Consider the following 17,762-nt stretch of genomic DNA (forward strand, 5'->3'; position numbering starts at 1 on the left):
GCACTACATCCACTGAGCCATCCTCCCAGCTGGAGAGTCATATTTTCTTTTCTTATTCAGTACTCAAAGTTGAATACTTGAACAATTTGGTTTCCATTCACTTACATAGATTTTATATTTTTTAATAGTTGTAGGCATACCTAAACATGACTTAATCCTATTCATTTAATTTTATAAAAGGGAACCAATTTGTAAGATAGATTAGCTTGTGATATACACATTATCAGGATAGCATATAATAAAAATGAGTTGAGTAATAGAACAAGAACAATTCATATATAGTGTATTTCCAGAGTGGTTTCCAACATTATATCAATTTACACTCTCATTAACAGAGCACCAAAATGTAAGATTTCCAATTCTTCACCAATAATTGTAGTAGAAGATCATTAGGGGTTTCCTTTACATTTAACTGAGGTTAATTTTTCTTGTGTTTATCGACCCACTTGATTAACTTTATTGCCTGACCTATCCTGTCTGCATTATTTTGTCCTCATAGGAATTAATACATATTGGGTAATTAAAACTCCTAACTTTGCCCATTTAATAAAAAGTAATGTTGGGGCATAAATCTTAGTCTATTGCAGTGTCATATACATTTTAGAAGCATTAGGTTCACACACACACACACACACACACACACACACACACACACACACACATACACACACACACTACCGTGGCTAACTAATTGTAATTTATAGATACATTGTGTAAGAAACTATACCTGCATCAAATACAATCTCTTGCTACCCATCAACATCCTCCAAAGGGTTCACAAACATCAGAAAGTTTAAGCTATAAAAGTCATGTCAGGTTGTTCATGTAGATCTCATTCCATTTCTCTGTCATTGGGTGATCCCTGTGTCTTTCTTGGGGTCCTGTTTTCCAGGTAGCCTCCCTGGTGATGTGAGAGGCAGACAAGTCATCCTTGTTTCATGTCTAGTATCCTGCTATGAGTGAGTACATACCATGTTTGTCTTTCTGAGTCTGAGACCTACCTGGACTGAGTCTACCAGGTTGACCTCAGTCTGTGGGGAAGGCTTTGCCCTGGAGGAGATGGGAATGGGGGCGGGGTTTGGGGGAACGTGAGGGGGACGGGAGGGGGGAGAACAAGGGAATCCGTGGCTGATATGTAGAACTGAATTGTATTGCAAAATAAATTAAAATTAATTAAAAAAAAAAGAAAAAAAAAGTCATGTCAGGTAAAAACACTTCTTCCTTCTATATTGCATAGAATTTAAAACTTAACTTAAAAGATATTAGACTTTAAAAATTATTATAGCAATTACTATACTTTAAAAGCACAGTGCTACAGTATTAAACTTTAACAATTTTAAATTTAGTTAGTAATACCATATTTTCATAGTCCTAGTTTTTGTTGTATTTTCTTCCTTCTTTGCAATGTCTTGTCTTTTATACTTTCAACAATAAATTTCCCCACATAATGAAAAGATATCAGGTAATATGCATTGTAATCATATCCACAGCTGTGTCATGGGATTTGGAGAAAGATTTTATGCAATGACTGGAGTCCTTTGAGCATGAATTTTGGAGCTAAATTATGTCTTACCCTACCCTTAGAGTTAGGGAACCTAACTATAGTCAGGGAACAGGTCATTCATTTATCATTTATTTTGTTAATTTTTATTTTTTCTGTTTTCTTTTGGGATTTTTATCTTTAGAGAGGTCATGATGACATTTAAATTTGTCCTTTATGAACTGTACATATATACTACTTTTTAAAAGATAGCCTACTGTATAGTAAGCATTTTTGTTTTATTTATCATGCCTATTTTTTTCATGATGCTGTCTTTAAAGTGAATTGTTTCATGAAAATATGTGAAGGTCATTTGCTAAAGGAAAAGTATCATTCAAAGCAAAATTTAGCTACTCCCTTGTTTTCTGGAAGAATACGCTTATCATGAGGTGAAGTTATTCACTTATATACATACCTTAAAATAATTTTCAAACATATCAATATTTTCAGTATGTGTTTATTCACTTTTTACTCTATTTTTCCAAAAACTATTTTCTTAATAAGTTTCATATTTGAAGAGCCTTGACTCCTGAATTGAAGGCCAAGGTATTTGAAAAAGAGGAAAATTGCTTCAGTTACTCATATCACTAACTCTGTGCCATGGACTTATAACAAGTTCAGTGAAGGATGAGAAACAATTTCAGTCATCTGATCAAATTTGAAAGCAATAAATTTTAAGTCAAACTGAAAGATGTATGTGAGTGACAAGAAATAAAATTTACATCTTAAAAGCCATATATGGAAAGTTGAGCCTAAGATGAATCTTTTGGTATCTTTAATTCAACTTTTAATAAAACCTTGATGGGAACAATTTCTAGGACATTCCAGTATAAATGCTAAAAATTGCCTTCTTTTAGAATGCAAATAGATCCATATCTATTTCCCTGCACAAAACTCAAGTTCACATAGATCAAATACCTCAACATAAAACCAGATATACTGAACCTGATAGAAGAGAGAGTAGTAGGATTAGCCTTGAATGCATTAGCACAGGAGACAGTTTCCTGAACAGAACACCAATCTGGTAGGAACTAAGATCAACAATAAATAAATGGGACATCATGAAACTAAATAGCATCTTTAAGGCAAAGGATACCATCAAAAAGACAAAACAGCAGCCTACAGAATGGAAAAAGAGCTTCACTACCCCCACATCTGACAAGAGGGCTGATTTCTAAAATATATAAAGATCTCAAGAAACTAGATATCAACGAACTTAATAATCCAAATAAAAATAGGTTACAGATCTAAACATAGAATTCCCAACAGAGGAATCTCAAATGAAAGAGAAACACTGAAAGAAATGTTCAATAACTTTAGCCATCAGGGAAATGCAAATTGAAATGACTGTGAGATTCCATATTAAACCTGATGGAATGGCTAAGATCAAAAACACAAGTGACAGCTCATATTGACCAGGATATTGGGAGTGCAAACTTGTACAGTCACTTTGGGAATAAATATAGTGGTTTCTGAGAAAATTGGGAATTGATCTACCTCAAGCCCAAGCTATACAACTTGGGGCATATTCCCAAAGGAAACTACTGTACTGCAAGGTCACTTATTCAACCATATTCATAGCTGCTTTATTCATCAGAAACAAAGACAACAGTCATAAAGAGAATGTTTAGCTGCCTGCCACAATTTCAGATTTCCTTGAAGCTGAGACCTTGAACACTTAAATCCTGCAGAATTTGTTTACATAGCACATGGATGGCAATCATACACTTTCTGAAAAATCCCTGACTGTCAAATTGTAGGTATGCTATCAGAGATGAAAATCCTTTCCAGGGTCTGTTTCCATGACATCATCTTGTTTGTAGGCTTATAAAATTACTCTAAAGGGCCTCCCAAACTGAGGTACAATAGTTAGCCCTTGTAGAGGTTGACTATATATCAAGAGGACTGAAGGTCTTGAACAGTTTATAGTGTCAATGTTTTGTGGATCTATGGATGTGTGATTGAAGCTAAGGATTGTAAATTGAATCTGTATTAATCCATTGATGCAGAGAATCAGCACAGATTCTAGATTAAGAGTCAAGAGCTCTAACAATTTTCTTGGCTATACATTTGAATTATCAATCTAATAATATGTGTAATAAATGAAATTAAAATTTCATAAGATGTTTAGGGATACATGCAATGGCTAAAAGACATTGGAATATTAGAAGAAATTTGTATTACAAGACATTCATAATTAGTCTTTTTTCATTTCCAATGGAATATCTCCCAAAGATAATTCCAAGTGGTACATGAGGAAAAATTCTTGTTAATAAGAACCTTGTTGCCATAAAATGCATTGCTGAATATAGGGTTTATATTGGCATCACATCTTAATACACTGGATAACCCAGAGAAAGAAAATGATATTTTTCAGAGAGTATCAATTTTATGAGAAATTAGAAAAAGCATGCAGGAAACATTACATCAATGAATAGCTCTGCAGTAAATCTTTCCTTTTTTTTTTGGTTTTTCCAGACAGGGTTTCTCTGTGTAGCTTTGCCCCTTTCCTGGAACTCATTCTGTAGTCCAGGCTGGCCTTGAGTAAATCTTCCCTTTTACGTAGGGCTTAAAAAAAGAATCTATGATTATATCGGAATCCAAATAATCCATTAGAAGTAGTGAAATACTAGGCTATCAGGGACTAAGTAGCAACTATGTATGGGCATAATTGCATAATAGAAAATGAAACTGAGATATAGACTATCCAAATGGACAGTGGCTAGGTCAAATAATCAAACTGTGTCATGCAACGTGTAGCTGACAGTCCTAAAAAAATACTCGGTTCACTACAACCAAGAAGTTGCCTTACTTTAAGTCAAGTTTTTCAGGGAACAAGATTGATATCTCTGGAAACAATTCAGAAAGCCAGCGATAATCTTAGCTCTCAAACATTCAACTTGATTAATAGATGAATATGACTTCTGGGGTTTTTTTTGTCCTTTACTTCAACCAAAATAAAAAAAAATGCCAAGTACAAACCTCTGATTAATCCTACATGTAACCTACCCCATCTTTCATTAGCCTCCCAGAGCTTCCTTCCTTGTGTCAAGAGACCATCTGGCATATTCTGTTTTCCGCTGTTAGGTCTTTCCACTTGGCTTGCCTTTAGTTTATGCAAATATAAATAAATAAATACAAAAGAGAGAGAAGGGGAGGACAAAAATCCTTGTGGGTTTCTCTCATGCTCTTAATAAACATGACTTGTGTTTCTCTTTTGTCTTATCTCATTTTATTTCTACCAAGCCAAACATAGTTGTAACAGTCTGACTCCACGGAACTTTGAGTTTGGCTGGTTGATAAAGGTTTCTCTAAAAGTGAATTAGTTGGAAAGCCTATCAAAGTCCGATTTGATCTGTTTCAGCAGGGAACCACTCAGTCCAAACAGAACTCTGACTTGAATTATAAGACTTGCCGCAGGCCCAGTCAATCTTGACCTGAATCAGTCCGCAGACTCGGCATTCCTGAATGAAGAGGGAGAAATGTTCCAGCGCTCTGCTCAAGAATTCGTCTACCTAGTTTTTGTCTGGACCTATCTATTGGCTCCTGAGGCACCACTTCTAGCTGAGGAGGTATGGGCAGTTGATGGCTGCTGGAGACAGAAGTCATTTTACTCAAGGGAAGAATGACCACTGTTAGGCTCCCAATGCCCCAGTGGATGACTACATATCATTCACATATGGGTAGCACCAAGTGGACTCAAAAGACATTTTAAAACAAAAAGAAGATATGAAGTTGGGCCAGAGATGAGTAGTGAGAGACCGTGGGAAATTTAGAGGTAGGGATTGGGAAGTAAATAAAAGCACAGTTTATATGTTCTTGAAATTTTGTAAGAATAAATCTAAAAGTATTTTTAAATTAAAAAAATTATCGCAAAACAAGATGAAACCAAGATACTTGAGTGTATAAAACATTAGGGTGCTAAAGAGTCTATACCCCAAATTTCTCCTTCTGTTAATAGTGAGTAGAGAAAATGGGAACATCTCCTATATGTTAACAAAATGAATCATGTAAGTAGAAAATATTTTAGAACACATTGTAAATACTTTACCATTTGCTATTATTATTTTGTCCATCTTGGCCAACTACTTTCCTATTCCCCTGCTCAATGTTCTTCTATATCTTAACTTTCAGAGTATGGCATGTTTTATAGTTCTCATAGTATGTCAAAATTATAATCAAAGTACATATTTCAAGCCTCAGATCCTTCTATTCCATCTGACTTTCCTGAAGTGGTTGGAACAGAGGCTCAGGAACACACAATACTGTGGAGGGAATGATCAATCCTGACTCAAGCTCAGAACTAACAGTCACAAAGATAATCAGTATGCAATCAATGGCCTGCTATTTCTTTTCCTCAAGTTTCTTGTTTCCTTTACCTTATCATAGATGCAGACAAAACATCATTTCAGACAGGGCTGAACTAACCAAATTGTAAAGTCTTGAAACTAACTTTACAATCCAGATATTTAAAGAATGTAGAATTGGAAAAAACTGTATTATATGAAAGAAGATTTACCTCTCCCTTGATTTACATTTAAAAAAATATAAAAAGTAACTCTTACAAGGCATTGAGATTTTTATTTGTTAGACTCTGATGTCTTGAAGGGGTTTGTTGCTGCATTGTAGACCAACTCCATATACAGTAGTAGGTTTCCATATGATTCTTTGAAAAGTATTTAGTGTTAATGCTTCCCCTACTCCCTCCTCGACCATGCTTTCTATTCCCGTACCCCAATGTATATAAAAACTTGCATAACGACATCCCATTGTTCCTATTTAGCCCTTTTTAGTAGTGAATACTATCTCGTCTCCTTTGGAAGCCTCTCCCCATGGGCCCTCAGTAATTTTCAGAACTCTGTGGATGTTCCAAACAGAACACATATATTTGAAGACTCAAAGCTAACACCCAGAAGTGAAAGAAAACATGACATTTGTCATTATAGCTCTGGGTTACCTCACTTAGAATGATTGTTTCCAATTCTGCCCATTTACCTGTCAATTTCATTGTTTCATTGTTTGTTCATTCATTGCTCATAAAATATTGCATGTATTATTATACCTCATTTTCATTACCCACTCATCAGTTGATAGCTATCAAGACTGTTTCAATTTCCTGATTACTGTGACTATAGCAACAATAAACAGATAAACATGTATCTCTAGAGTGGGATATGGAGTCCTTTGGGTATATAAAGAAGAATTGTACAGCTGGATCATGTGGTACATCTATTTCCTTCTTTATGAGGATCTTATACACTTATTTCCACAGGAGATGCACCAGTTTGTACTCCTCCCAGCAGTGAAGAAAAAACTTTTGAAATTATTTGAGACTAGTGACATCGCTCTGCAGTCATAAGTGGTTGCTGAGCAAGCCTGTTGACTTGCGTTCATTCCCCATATCTCATGGTGGAAGGAGATAAATCACTGCTGGGAGTTGCCCTCTGACCTCTACATGTTAGCCATAGTGGATGCCCACACATCACACACACTAACACACACACACACAGCAATGATGTATTATATGTATTTTATATGCTTATCCGTCAACATTAGCTATAGCACTTGAATTCTAGTGGTTACTATTTTATCAACATGGCATAAGCTGTTATTTTGCATTATGTGCAGAGTGAGCATACTAAACTGCCGGTAAAGGAAATCATTTGGCAGATAATGCAAATATTATCTAATTTAAGATTCAGATTCCATAAATTAGGTTTCATTGCCATCTTTTCTCCAGAGGAGTACACTGAAGCTCAAGGTAAATAATAATTCTTAAAGACAATGAACACCCATTGCAGATTCTTTACATAATTGACATTATCAGCTTAGTGTTTTACTGTTAGTTGTATTTATGTCATTTTAAAAAATAATTTTGGCTTAACATTGCAGTCATTCAAGTTGAAATAAAGAAGAGCGCTCTTTCTATCATCACTGTCCCTCTGCATTTTCTGCAGCTCAGTACATGTTCAATTTCTTTCAAAATCAGCCAGAGGATTTTCTTTTCTTTTTTTTTTAAACCATTGCTACTGAGATGGTCTCTCTTCATTAAGCTGAATGAGATTTTTGATTCTGTGGAGAATTTCAATGCCATATATTCCTGTTACCTTTTTATTATTCCTTCTGTGTCTCTTTTGGAACCATCTCGTAAGTTTCAAAGGTCAAAAATATTCACTTCAGACGTGCTTTCTGATTCTCAGATAAAAGTAATACCTGGAATATTACTGTTAGCCAAAATAGATGGGATCTGGAAAGTTCAGGGAAGTTCCAATGTACTGATCTCAAGATCAAGACTGTTTTACATTTTTGACTTTCACCCTTACTAAAGTAGCCCACTGACAGACACACAGCATCTAAACATGTAGTTCTCATTCATTGTTTGAATTAGTTTCTAATATTTCATAAGTGTTTCTATGAATCCCTTATACTCTTTTAGAGATCACATTCCACTTCTTTTCCTTGAAGCAAACCTTCCTCTATTTCAGCCTTTTGAATTTTCCTTTCATTGTTCCTATCATCTTCTCTCTCACTGAAGCTGTTAAGGTTAAAAAAAAAAAACACAAAGCTATTGATGTCACTATCTTTCTTCTGTCACTTTCATCAGAAAAGTGGAGTTCCAATGTGCAGCATCCAGTTGCTAAGCAACAATATTTTCAACAACCCTACTAGCCTAAAGAGTGTGAAGCTGGCCATGGGAGAAAAAAAATTAAGAGCGTATTTGGAGAAAATAAGAATATAAGCCCTGAAAAATTCAACTATCTCAGGATAAAATGAATGCAGAAATGATGAGCACTTTTGCTGGGAGTTTTCTATTTGCCACATGGCACATCACTTGCAGAAAAATTTGTTCTCTGAGCAATAATTTAGGAGTTACACAATGAGCGTTATGTCAATATGACAATACTGTGTGCAAGCTACTAAACTGACCACTACATTATTTTACTACATATATATTTATAATTTCATGAACAAGTAACTTTCCTATGGATATGCACTGTACAACATAGAGATTAGGGAAAATCCTTAATTAGGTTTTAGAAATGGGTTATCATCCTTGTGCTGATGTACAGACACTGTAAAGTCTATGCAAGATTTTATTTTAAACTCATTTTTTCTTCTCCTTTGTGGTAGAAACTTCTTCCAAGTTTGTTATCTTTACAATTGTCTTATTAGGTAAAATGTTTTAATTGCTTTATATTTATAAGTTAATTTATATTTATATAATTATTGTAGTTATGTAAAATAAATCACACTTAATTTAATTTATAAATTATACTGGCTTTGTCTTATGTATCTGAAATGGAGAGCTGATAAACTAACAGCTGAGAATGTGTCAAGTCAATAGGAATATAAAACCCTCAATATTATTTCTACTATGGTTACTTATTTCAAAATATATATACATATACAGCATATTAATTTCACATGATGTTTATATATATAACTCTACAGAAAAATAGTTCTATTTTTTAGAAGTTATTCACATTTAGTACAGTTTTTCTGTTTATTAATACCTTTAAAATTGTCCTACAGTATGTTTTTTCTTTTTTTATTATTGAGAAATTTTCTATTCACTTTACATACCAACCACAGATCTCCCTCTCCTCCTTTCTCCTGCCCCCTAGTCTCCCCCCAATGCACCCCCCAGTCCCTCCTCCTCCAAAGCAAGTCCTTCCATGGGGAGTCAGCAGAACCTGGTACATTAAGTTGAGGCAGGTCCAAGCCTCTCCCCCTGCACCAAGGCTGCACAAGGTGTCCCACCATAGGCACTGGGCTCCAAGAAGCATGTATTAAAAACTAAAAGTTAAAATTTAAGTTAATTTTTAAAGATTGTAAATAATTCTTAAAGATAATGATTTTTGGTAATAATAGAAAGGATTCTTAAGTAAAACATTTTAGGCACATAGTTGTAATTTGAGACACATGGAAGATGGAAGTAGGAGAATCAGTTCAAAGCCCTCCTCTTCCACAATGCAAATCTGAAGTCAGCTTGGCCTATATGAGACCTACCTCAAATATTTCCCCCCAAAAGTTTTTACATAAATGCACCAAAAGCTGCAAAGAATATTTTAAACATATGGCATATCTTGTTTTTACATTGTAAAATACTAAATTCTTTTTTCCTTTTAAAAATATTTTTCTTAATTCTTTGAGAATTGCATACATTGCATTTTGATTAAATTCACCTTTCCCTAAACTCCTCCAAGATCCATTCTGCCCAATATTTATTCCTCATTTCAAAATATTCCATTGAGTCTAATTTTTACTACCAACGTACTTGGGTGTGAGACTGTACATTAGAGCATGGTTGATCAACAAGGGACCACAACTTTTAAGAATGCCTACTCCTTCCTCTCCCAGCAGTAATCAATTGCCAAGAGTTCCTCTGCTATGGGTGAAATTTAGTGTTGGATTTCTCTAGTTTGAGCTTGCAGAGGTCCTGTGTGCGCTGTTGTAACTGCTGTGAGTGCATATGGTCAACTTCCTGTTTTGTCTGGAAAACATTTCTTTTTCCCAGGCTCTATAATCTTTTCTAAACACTTCAAAAGTACCCCTTTCTAGACTATCACCATGCTTATCTAACTTTGGTGCTTTTAAAAAAGAGGGGACTCATTCCCCAATGAAGAGGGATGGATTCATTTTATCCTAGAGCAGAATTCACCACTGGCAGAAAGTGTGGCTTTTTCACAATATTGATTCATATCCTCGTCAAAATGATACTGTGACTTTTCCACAACCCTGGTTAATGCAATCACATAACATTAACCAAAATGACAATGCCCATGAAACTTTTTGGTACCACCATAACCATAGAGTTTCCTGTACCACAAAAGTTCAGTCATTCATCTTAACTCTCTTCTCCCAACTTTTTCCTTTTTTATTTTTAATTTTTCACCTTCTTGATTGTCTAATGGGATCATAGAAATGGGAGACCCAGAGGGGACTCCAAGATGTCACTCTATTGCCATGTTATAAGGTCAATATATTTCCTATAGTAGGCTAAAAGGGTAATATCAGACCTCCATGATAAGTTTCTTAAATTTTAATTCACTGTTTTACATGACATATTTTCTGTGTTCTTAGAAGAAGAAACTAGAAATTTCAACAGCTCTGTGCCTCCAACATCAGCCAGTTATGAGGTGATCTATAGATGAATTTCTAAATGGTCTTATTAAATAAAAAACACAGACACAGATACAGGGGTGAAAACCTGAGAGACCAGGGAAATAGAGAAGGCCACAGCTAACCTTACTGCACCAACTCTGCAGCTTCCAAATGCGAGTTACTTCTTTTCTACCCACACCTATATGCCTTGCTCTTCTGCCATCTGATTTGCTCTCTCTGTCCAGCTACATCACTTCCTCTTCCTGCCCAGCTCTGTCACTTACTGTCTGTTTGTACAGACCTCCAAACCTCCATGGTGTTAACAATTATAACTAGTTATAGTATTGCAATTAAGGCATGTGCCACCACACCTGGCTCTGTTTCCAGTGTGGCCTTGAACTCATAGAGATCCACACACATCCCTGTCTGCCAAGTGATAGAATTAAAGGCATGTGCTACTGTTGCCTGACTTCTTTGTTTACTTATAACAGCTGGCTTTTTCCTTTGATCTCTAAGCAAGCTTCATTTATTATAGCACAAACAAAATATCATTACATTTCAGCACAAATAAAATATCACACAGTGATCTGACTCTTTGAGCTGGTTAGACCCAGGAAACTCATTTGAATTAGTAGTATCCCAGGAGTCTTGGAAAATCACACATCCCAACTTGTATCCAAGAGTCAGATTACCATGTTGTAGACAAGCTATAGCCACAGGCATTTGCAATGATCAAGGCAGAATCTGTTTGCTTTGGTAGGAGACTGGAAAAGCAGACTTTACTGGGTCTTCATGCCTGTACTTTCTGTTTGGCCTCTCCAGCCCTGAGACAGAATATGCATTCACAGCTTTAGACTGTTGTGTTCCATGATTGTCTTCTTGGTTTCTTCTCCACAATACATTGACTATAGTTTTGTTTTCAATTTCCAGTTCCTGTGACATTAACAGGCCAAAGACTGTCTTGATTCAAGTTCTTTTAGAGGTTGTTGTTTTGGTGTTTTGCTTTTGTTTGTTTGTGTCTGTATTCAAAATATCCTAGATTATGGGTACATAATCCAATATTACATATGATAAATCAAAACATGGCTTTCCTACTTCAAGAAGCTGGACTGATGATAGTCATTTTAAAGGGGGAATTCATCATGAACACTATCATTCTTGCTTCAGGTCTAAACTGATAAATGTAACATGGACTAACTGATGATAAATTTAAGAGAGGTAATCAAATGAAATATTTAAGGTAAGTATTAGGGGTTCATCCCATAAGAGAGACGACAATCTTCATTACCTATATAGCCATTAGAAGTGGACTGACTCATAGCCAGAAAATTCTCTGGTTCTGCCCAGCCCCATGGTCTGGACAAATCCCTCCCACCCATGTCCAGTAGGTGCTTGGTCCCAAGTAAACACACAGAGACTTTTATTATTTATACACTCTGTGGCCTATGGGTCAGGCCTCTTGTTAGCTAGCTCTTATAACTTAACTCAATCCATTTCTATTAATCTATATGTTGCCATGTGGCCATGGTGTTATCAGTCTGCTGGCATCTTGTTGCTCATTGGATGGTGAGCTGGCGTCTCTCCAACTCTCCTTTCTCCTCCTACTATTTCCCTTGGTTCCATCCTGCCCTGCATAGGCCAATGCACTTTATTTATTAGTCAATGGGAGTAACACATATTCACAGCATACAGAAAGACATCCCACAGCACTTGCCCTTTTCTGTTTAATCAAAAAGGAAGGTTTTAACTTTAACATAGTAAATTACATATAATAGAACAGTTATCAAGCAAAAATTACAGTTATAATATCTAGCGTATTTTTATTTGGCAAAATTAAAGAAAATGTTCTATAATCTATCCTATATTTGTGAGTCTAAAGTTTCACCATTAACTTAGCTTTTATCATAACTAAAGAAAGCTATAATTATAACTATCTAATCTTCAACTCTATCAAAAACCCCAGAAGGATATAATATTACCTGAGTAAAGAGGAAGTGCATTGAAAATAACTTCCATAATTCTAGAAATGGCATAGATATCTGGCTGCCTGAACAGTTATCCAAAGTTCCTCTGTAATATTGGGCCATCTATCTTCATCTTATAGCCCTAGAGTCTCTGGCATAGTTTACAGTGAAACAGGAAATTTTAAGGATTGTTTTGCCTATTGGCAAAGTTCATCAATCACTTCTCCCTGTGTCCTGCAGAGTGTCTGGAAGTCTCCTCTGTGAGGCAGGAACCTGAAAGACCATCTCACCCTGTTTAGGTAAAGTTTAGTGGTCACTTTCCCATGGATCCTGCACGTTCAGTCTATATCACATATTGTCAAGAAGTCGAGGCAAGGACACATTTTTGCCTGGTGCCTACTTTTGCTACAAAGAAAGTAAACTTCATAATGAGTTTCTTCGATGCCCATCAAACTCTTTGAAGGAACTAGTGCTGCCAGTAGCAGACATGTCTCATTGCCCAGAAAAGTCTAAGTTCTTTAAACATTTAAATGTGGTATTCTGTAGGTCTTTGAAGTATTTGAAGATTGCTTACCTAAATGAAATATATCTATGTATACCTAGAAAACATAACTAACATGACTATAAATTTATCATAGATGACTAATTATTAAATTATATTTATTAATTATACATTAAAATTTCAAATGAGTTGCATAAACATTATACCTTGAACAAGAATAGAAATACATAGAGTATAACAAAATTAACTTTAAATTTGTATCAATAAATCAAAATCCATATCAATGTAAAACATTTCAAATAAGTTGTTGCTCTTTAAAAGTAGATTCAATAATCTACCCTTTCATCCTATCATATCTATACACCCCTTTCTTCTTTAGAAAGAGATTACATTTATAATCAACCTGCTTTAAATAAAAATAAACATTTATAAACAACATTTTGGGAATTTGGACATAGCTTCTCATACTACCTCCTGCTGGTTGAGGGATCTGGCAATCTTAGGGGATACTGAAAAAACTAAAAATTATAGTTAAATCTTGACTTTAGTAGTCTGGGAGGCTGTATTGACCTTTCAGGAAGTCTTGGTTGATCAAACCATGTTTGCCTGGAAGCAATTCACAGGTTCTCATCTTCTGTGGAAACAAAAGCAGAACCTCTTTTCCCAAGCAAAATGTCCTTAGACACAAATTTTGATGTCAAAATACCTTTAAAATCTCTCTCTCTCTATAGGTTTAACTTAGCAGCCTTTACAATCACATGTCTCTCTCTAACTAAAAATCGCAAAGACAATACAACCCAGACTGTCTGTGTAATTTTCATCTTTACATGACTTAACTTTTATATTACTTTTACTGTCTCTTTAAAGCCTTTATTTTTTAAAACTATTTCTTTATATAACTGCATATACTCCCTTTTCTCCCTTTTCCAAGCCTATGTACATTTTTACACACACTGTAAACCATTTAGAGTTTATTCCATCTGACTCTGTCTTACTGTGAATCTATAATCCTTCTCTGACCAGGAGAGATTTTAAACTGTTAAGCTGCATGGTGACTTTGACTGTTGACTCTGCCCTGTTCAGCTTCCCAACGTGGCAGAGGTATGTTTACTGCCAGCTCTGGGATCCATGCTCACCGAGTCTGGGATGCAGTGGTTCTATGCATCCATCCAATAACTTGCAGCTCAGAAACCCAGTTTTTTGTCTCTACTAGCAAAAGCTATATTCACTATGCAGTGTACAGACACCTCTGTGTACCAGGGTGGGAATCTACCATGCTGTAGGTCAAGCCCCAATGCCAAAAAAACTGCCATACTGTAGCTCAAGCCTGCATGCCACGGTGTCTCTATAGCATGGCTTGCCTGGGAGACACAACTAGGAAGATGCTCTTGGCTCCATTTTAGAACCTGTTTTTAAAGTTTCTCAGGTTTTTGGGTGGAAATTTTTGCTACCATGTTGGGCTCCATTTGTAGATGGAAGTTTCTCTGGTCCTGCCTGGCCCCGTGGTCAATATGTATCTCTCCCACCCAAGTCCCACAATCACTTGGTCCCAAGTAAACACACAAAGGCTTGTATTACTTATATATTCTATGGCCTATGGGTCAGGCCTCTTGTTAGCTAGCTCTTATAACTTAACTCAACCCATTTCTATTAATCTATATGTTGCCACTTGGTCATGGTGTTACTTGTCTGCTGGCATCTTGTTGCTCATTGGGCTGCAGGTTGGCATTTCCCCTCACTCTCCTATATCCTCCCACTATCTCCCTTGGATTTTCCTACCTGGTTCCATCCTGCCCTGCCATAGGCCAATGCAGCTTTATTTATTAACCAATGGGAGCAACACATATTCACAGCATACAGAAGGACATCTCACAGCACTACTTCCCTGACATATGAGTTTCAATATTTACTCCAGAGTTTTTTGGACAGGGAGTCTAGCACAGGCATAATAAGTTAAACCAAGCAAAAATAGAAAGAATTCATCAAGGGCATAGAGTGTTAGAATCATGTAGAGTCACGTCACTGATAGGCTTCCCTTCTTCATGTTGCTAATGAGGAATGCTGGAATACTGCTAGTTAAGACCCATTAGGTAAAGAAGCAACTAGTCTGGTAGACTTCTTCTTTCCTCATGGTTACTCAGTAGAGAATGAAAAAAAAAAATGAAGGAATCCCCAGAGAACATATTGGGGGAAGACAAAAGGGGCAGGGAAATATTCCAATATATATGGCTCTTGCATTAGAGAGAGGTAATAAGTCACCTTTGATTGCATCAGTTTGAACCAGAAGATGGAAATGCCTGAGGGTGTTCTGCACTTGTGCCTGCCCTAAAGTTAGACTGCATATAAAAATGTGGCTTAGAGTGGGAAATTTCAACAAGAGTAATATAATCTTATAAGTGATCTCATCATATATGGGATGATTCTCAAATTTTCAGGTTGTCTGTCTCTATTTTAGGAACATGTTAACTGATTGCGGATACAGGCTTTTAAGTGGTTGGCCATCTCAAATGTAATCAAGGAAGATTTTAGGTTAGAAATTGTTAAAAATCAGTATTTATAGTGGACCAACCTTCTTGATCATGGGTCCTGGCTGCCACTCATCCATGACAGTATAAAGTTTAAAGATACCAGAGTATGACCCTTTAAAATCAAATATTTTCTCTCTCTAATGGAACACTACAATTGTTTTCTGCATTTTTCCAATCTTCATTCCCAGGTATGTCCCAACAGATGATAAGACTCATCTTGACTGGGCAAAGGTGGCACACACCTTTTATGCCAGCACTCAGGAGGTGCAGCCGGGCGGATCTCTGTGAGTTCGAGGCCAGCCTGGTCTACAGAGTGAGCTCCAGTACAGGCACCAAAACTACAAAGAGAAATCCTGTCTCAAAAAACCAAAAATCTTGATATCTTGATATGGAAGTTATGAGGAATACAGGAGCTTTGGAGTCTATGGAGGTCATCACTGTAATCAACAGGTGTCTCCTGTCAAATATACACTGTTGGGTCCAGATTTCTTCTTCTTTTGTCCTTTAGAAAAGTAATCACTTGCTATCTTATTTAGTTTTACAAAGGAGTAAATCCATTTTCTCTATATATTATATTGGGAAATTGTCCTGTGCTGTTTTAGCTCACTGAGAAGCTGGCTCTAGAGACAGGATTTGATCATCCCACTCAGATTTAAACATGGCATCTTAAAATGTCCCACAAATTCCCTGTCCTGAGTCATACTGACCCTGAGACACTGTGAGTGGGAGTAAAGATAGCTAAACATCCCAAGAACAAATGCATTGTGCCTTTGAGAACAGCTAATGGGTAAACTTATGGGTATTGAAATCTTTTTATGTATACACCATAGTATTTTCACTTGATTTTAAAGAAAGATAAAATTTGTAGATAAATGGGTATAACTGAAAATTTTATATTATGTGGGTTAACACAGGCTCAGAACAAAGAATGTTGCATGTTTGCCTTCACACATGGATTCTCCATCATCATTTGTGTTTCCAACTAGGAGTACTAGTAGAAAAGCAAGGGAAACAGAAAGAGAACATGTGGAATATTATTTAGGGAAGAAAAATAGTAAAATATTGGAGTTTGGCAACTTAGCACAAACTAGAGTTAACAGAGAAGTCAGAGTCAGTGTTAAGGAATTACTTCTATCATGTTGGCCTGTGGGTAGGTCAGTGGGATAATTTCTCAAATGATGATTGAAATGGGAAAGCCGAAGTCCACTATGGGTGGTAGTACTCCTGTATGCGTGATCCTGTATTGCTTAAGAAGGAAACTAAACAAGCCATGGAATGCAAGTCAGTAAACAGCATCCCTCTTTAGTTCCCATTCACTGGTTACTACCTTGAATCCCTACCCTGGGTTCCATAGACAATAGGGTACAATATGTAAGATAAAATAAGTCCTTTTCTCCCTAAGTTTCTTTTTGGTCAGTATTTCATCACAGCAACAGAAAACGAATTGATATAATAATAGAGAGGGGAAAATAGGTGGTGGGTAGGTTTCAACAGGGAATGGTAAAAGGATGGTAAAATCAAGAAGTGGTGAGGGAGGATTGGCTAAATAGAAAGATATATGAAAGGGTCATAGGGAAACCTGACATCTTGTAACCAAACTAACATATATAATTAATAATAATAATAATAATGTGAATGTATCCTGTAAGACTCTAAAACGGTGCTGCAAGTCAGTCATCAGTTATTACTTTTTGGATCCAATATAGGTGTCGGATATTGTCTTATGAATCCTTGGCCAGGGAAGTTCCAGAGCCTCCCTAAATAATGTAGGCTTGTACCGCCCTTCTTCATTACCCATCAAACCTTTCTGACAGCACCTTCTTGCTGAAGATACCATAATCTTCTTGCAAGATGTAAAGACATCTAATTGGAATTAAGCTGGAAGGCTTTTCACAATGTTGAAACGTAGTAATTTAGGCTGCTGGGAGAGAAAAGGTACCAACAGTCTCATTCAGCTGTGGACCCTATGGACTACAATACCTAGTCGATAAACAAGAGATGCTTATACTTGTATGCTTATACTTGTCGATCAGTGACATGATTTTTTTGGGGGCGTGACTAACCATTTTCTGATTGGATTTTCTATGGTCACACAGATGGTGTTTGTTAAAGTCAGTGGGACA

Source organism: Peromyscus californicus, unplaced genomic scaffold, assembly GCF_007827085.1.
Source record: "Peromyscus californicus insignis strain IS unplaced genomic scaffold, ASM782708v3 Scaffold_15__1_contigs__length_86483966, whole genome shotgun sequence".
Classification (NCBI taxonomy): Eukaryota; Metazoa; Chordata; class Mammalia; order Rodentia; family Cricetidae; genus Peromyscus; species Peromyscus californicus.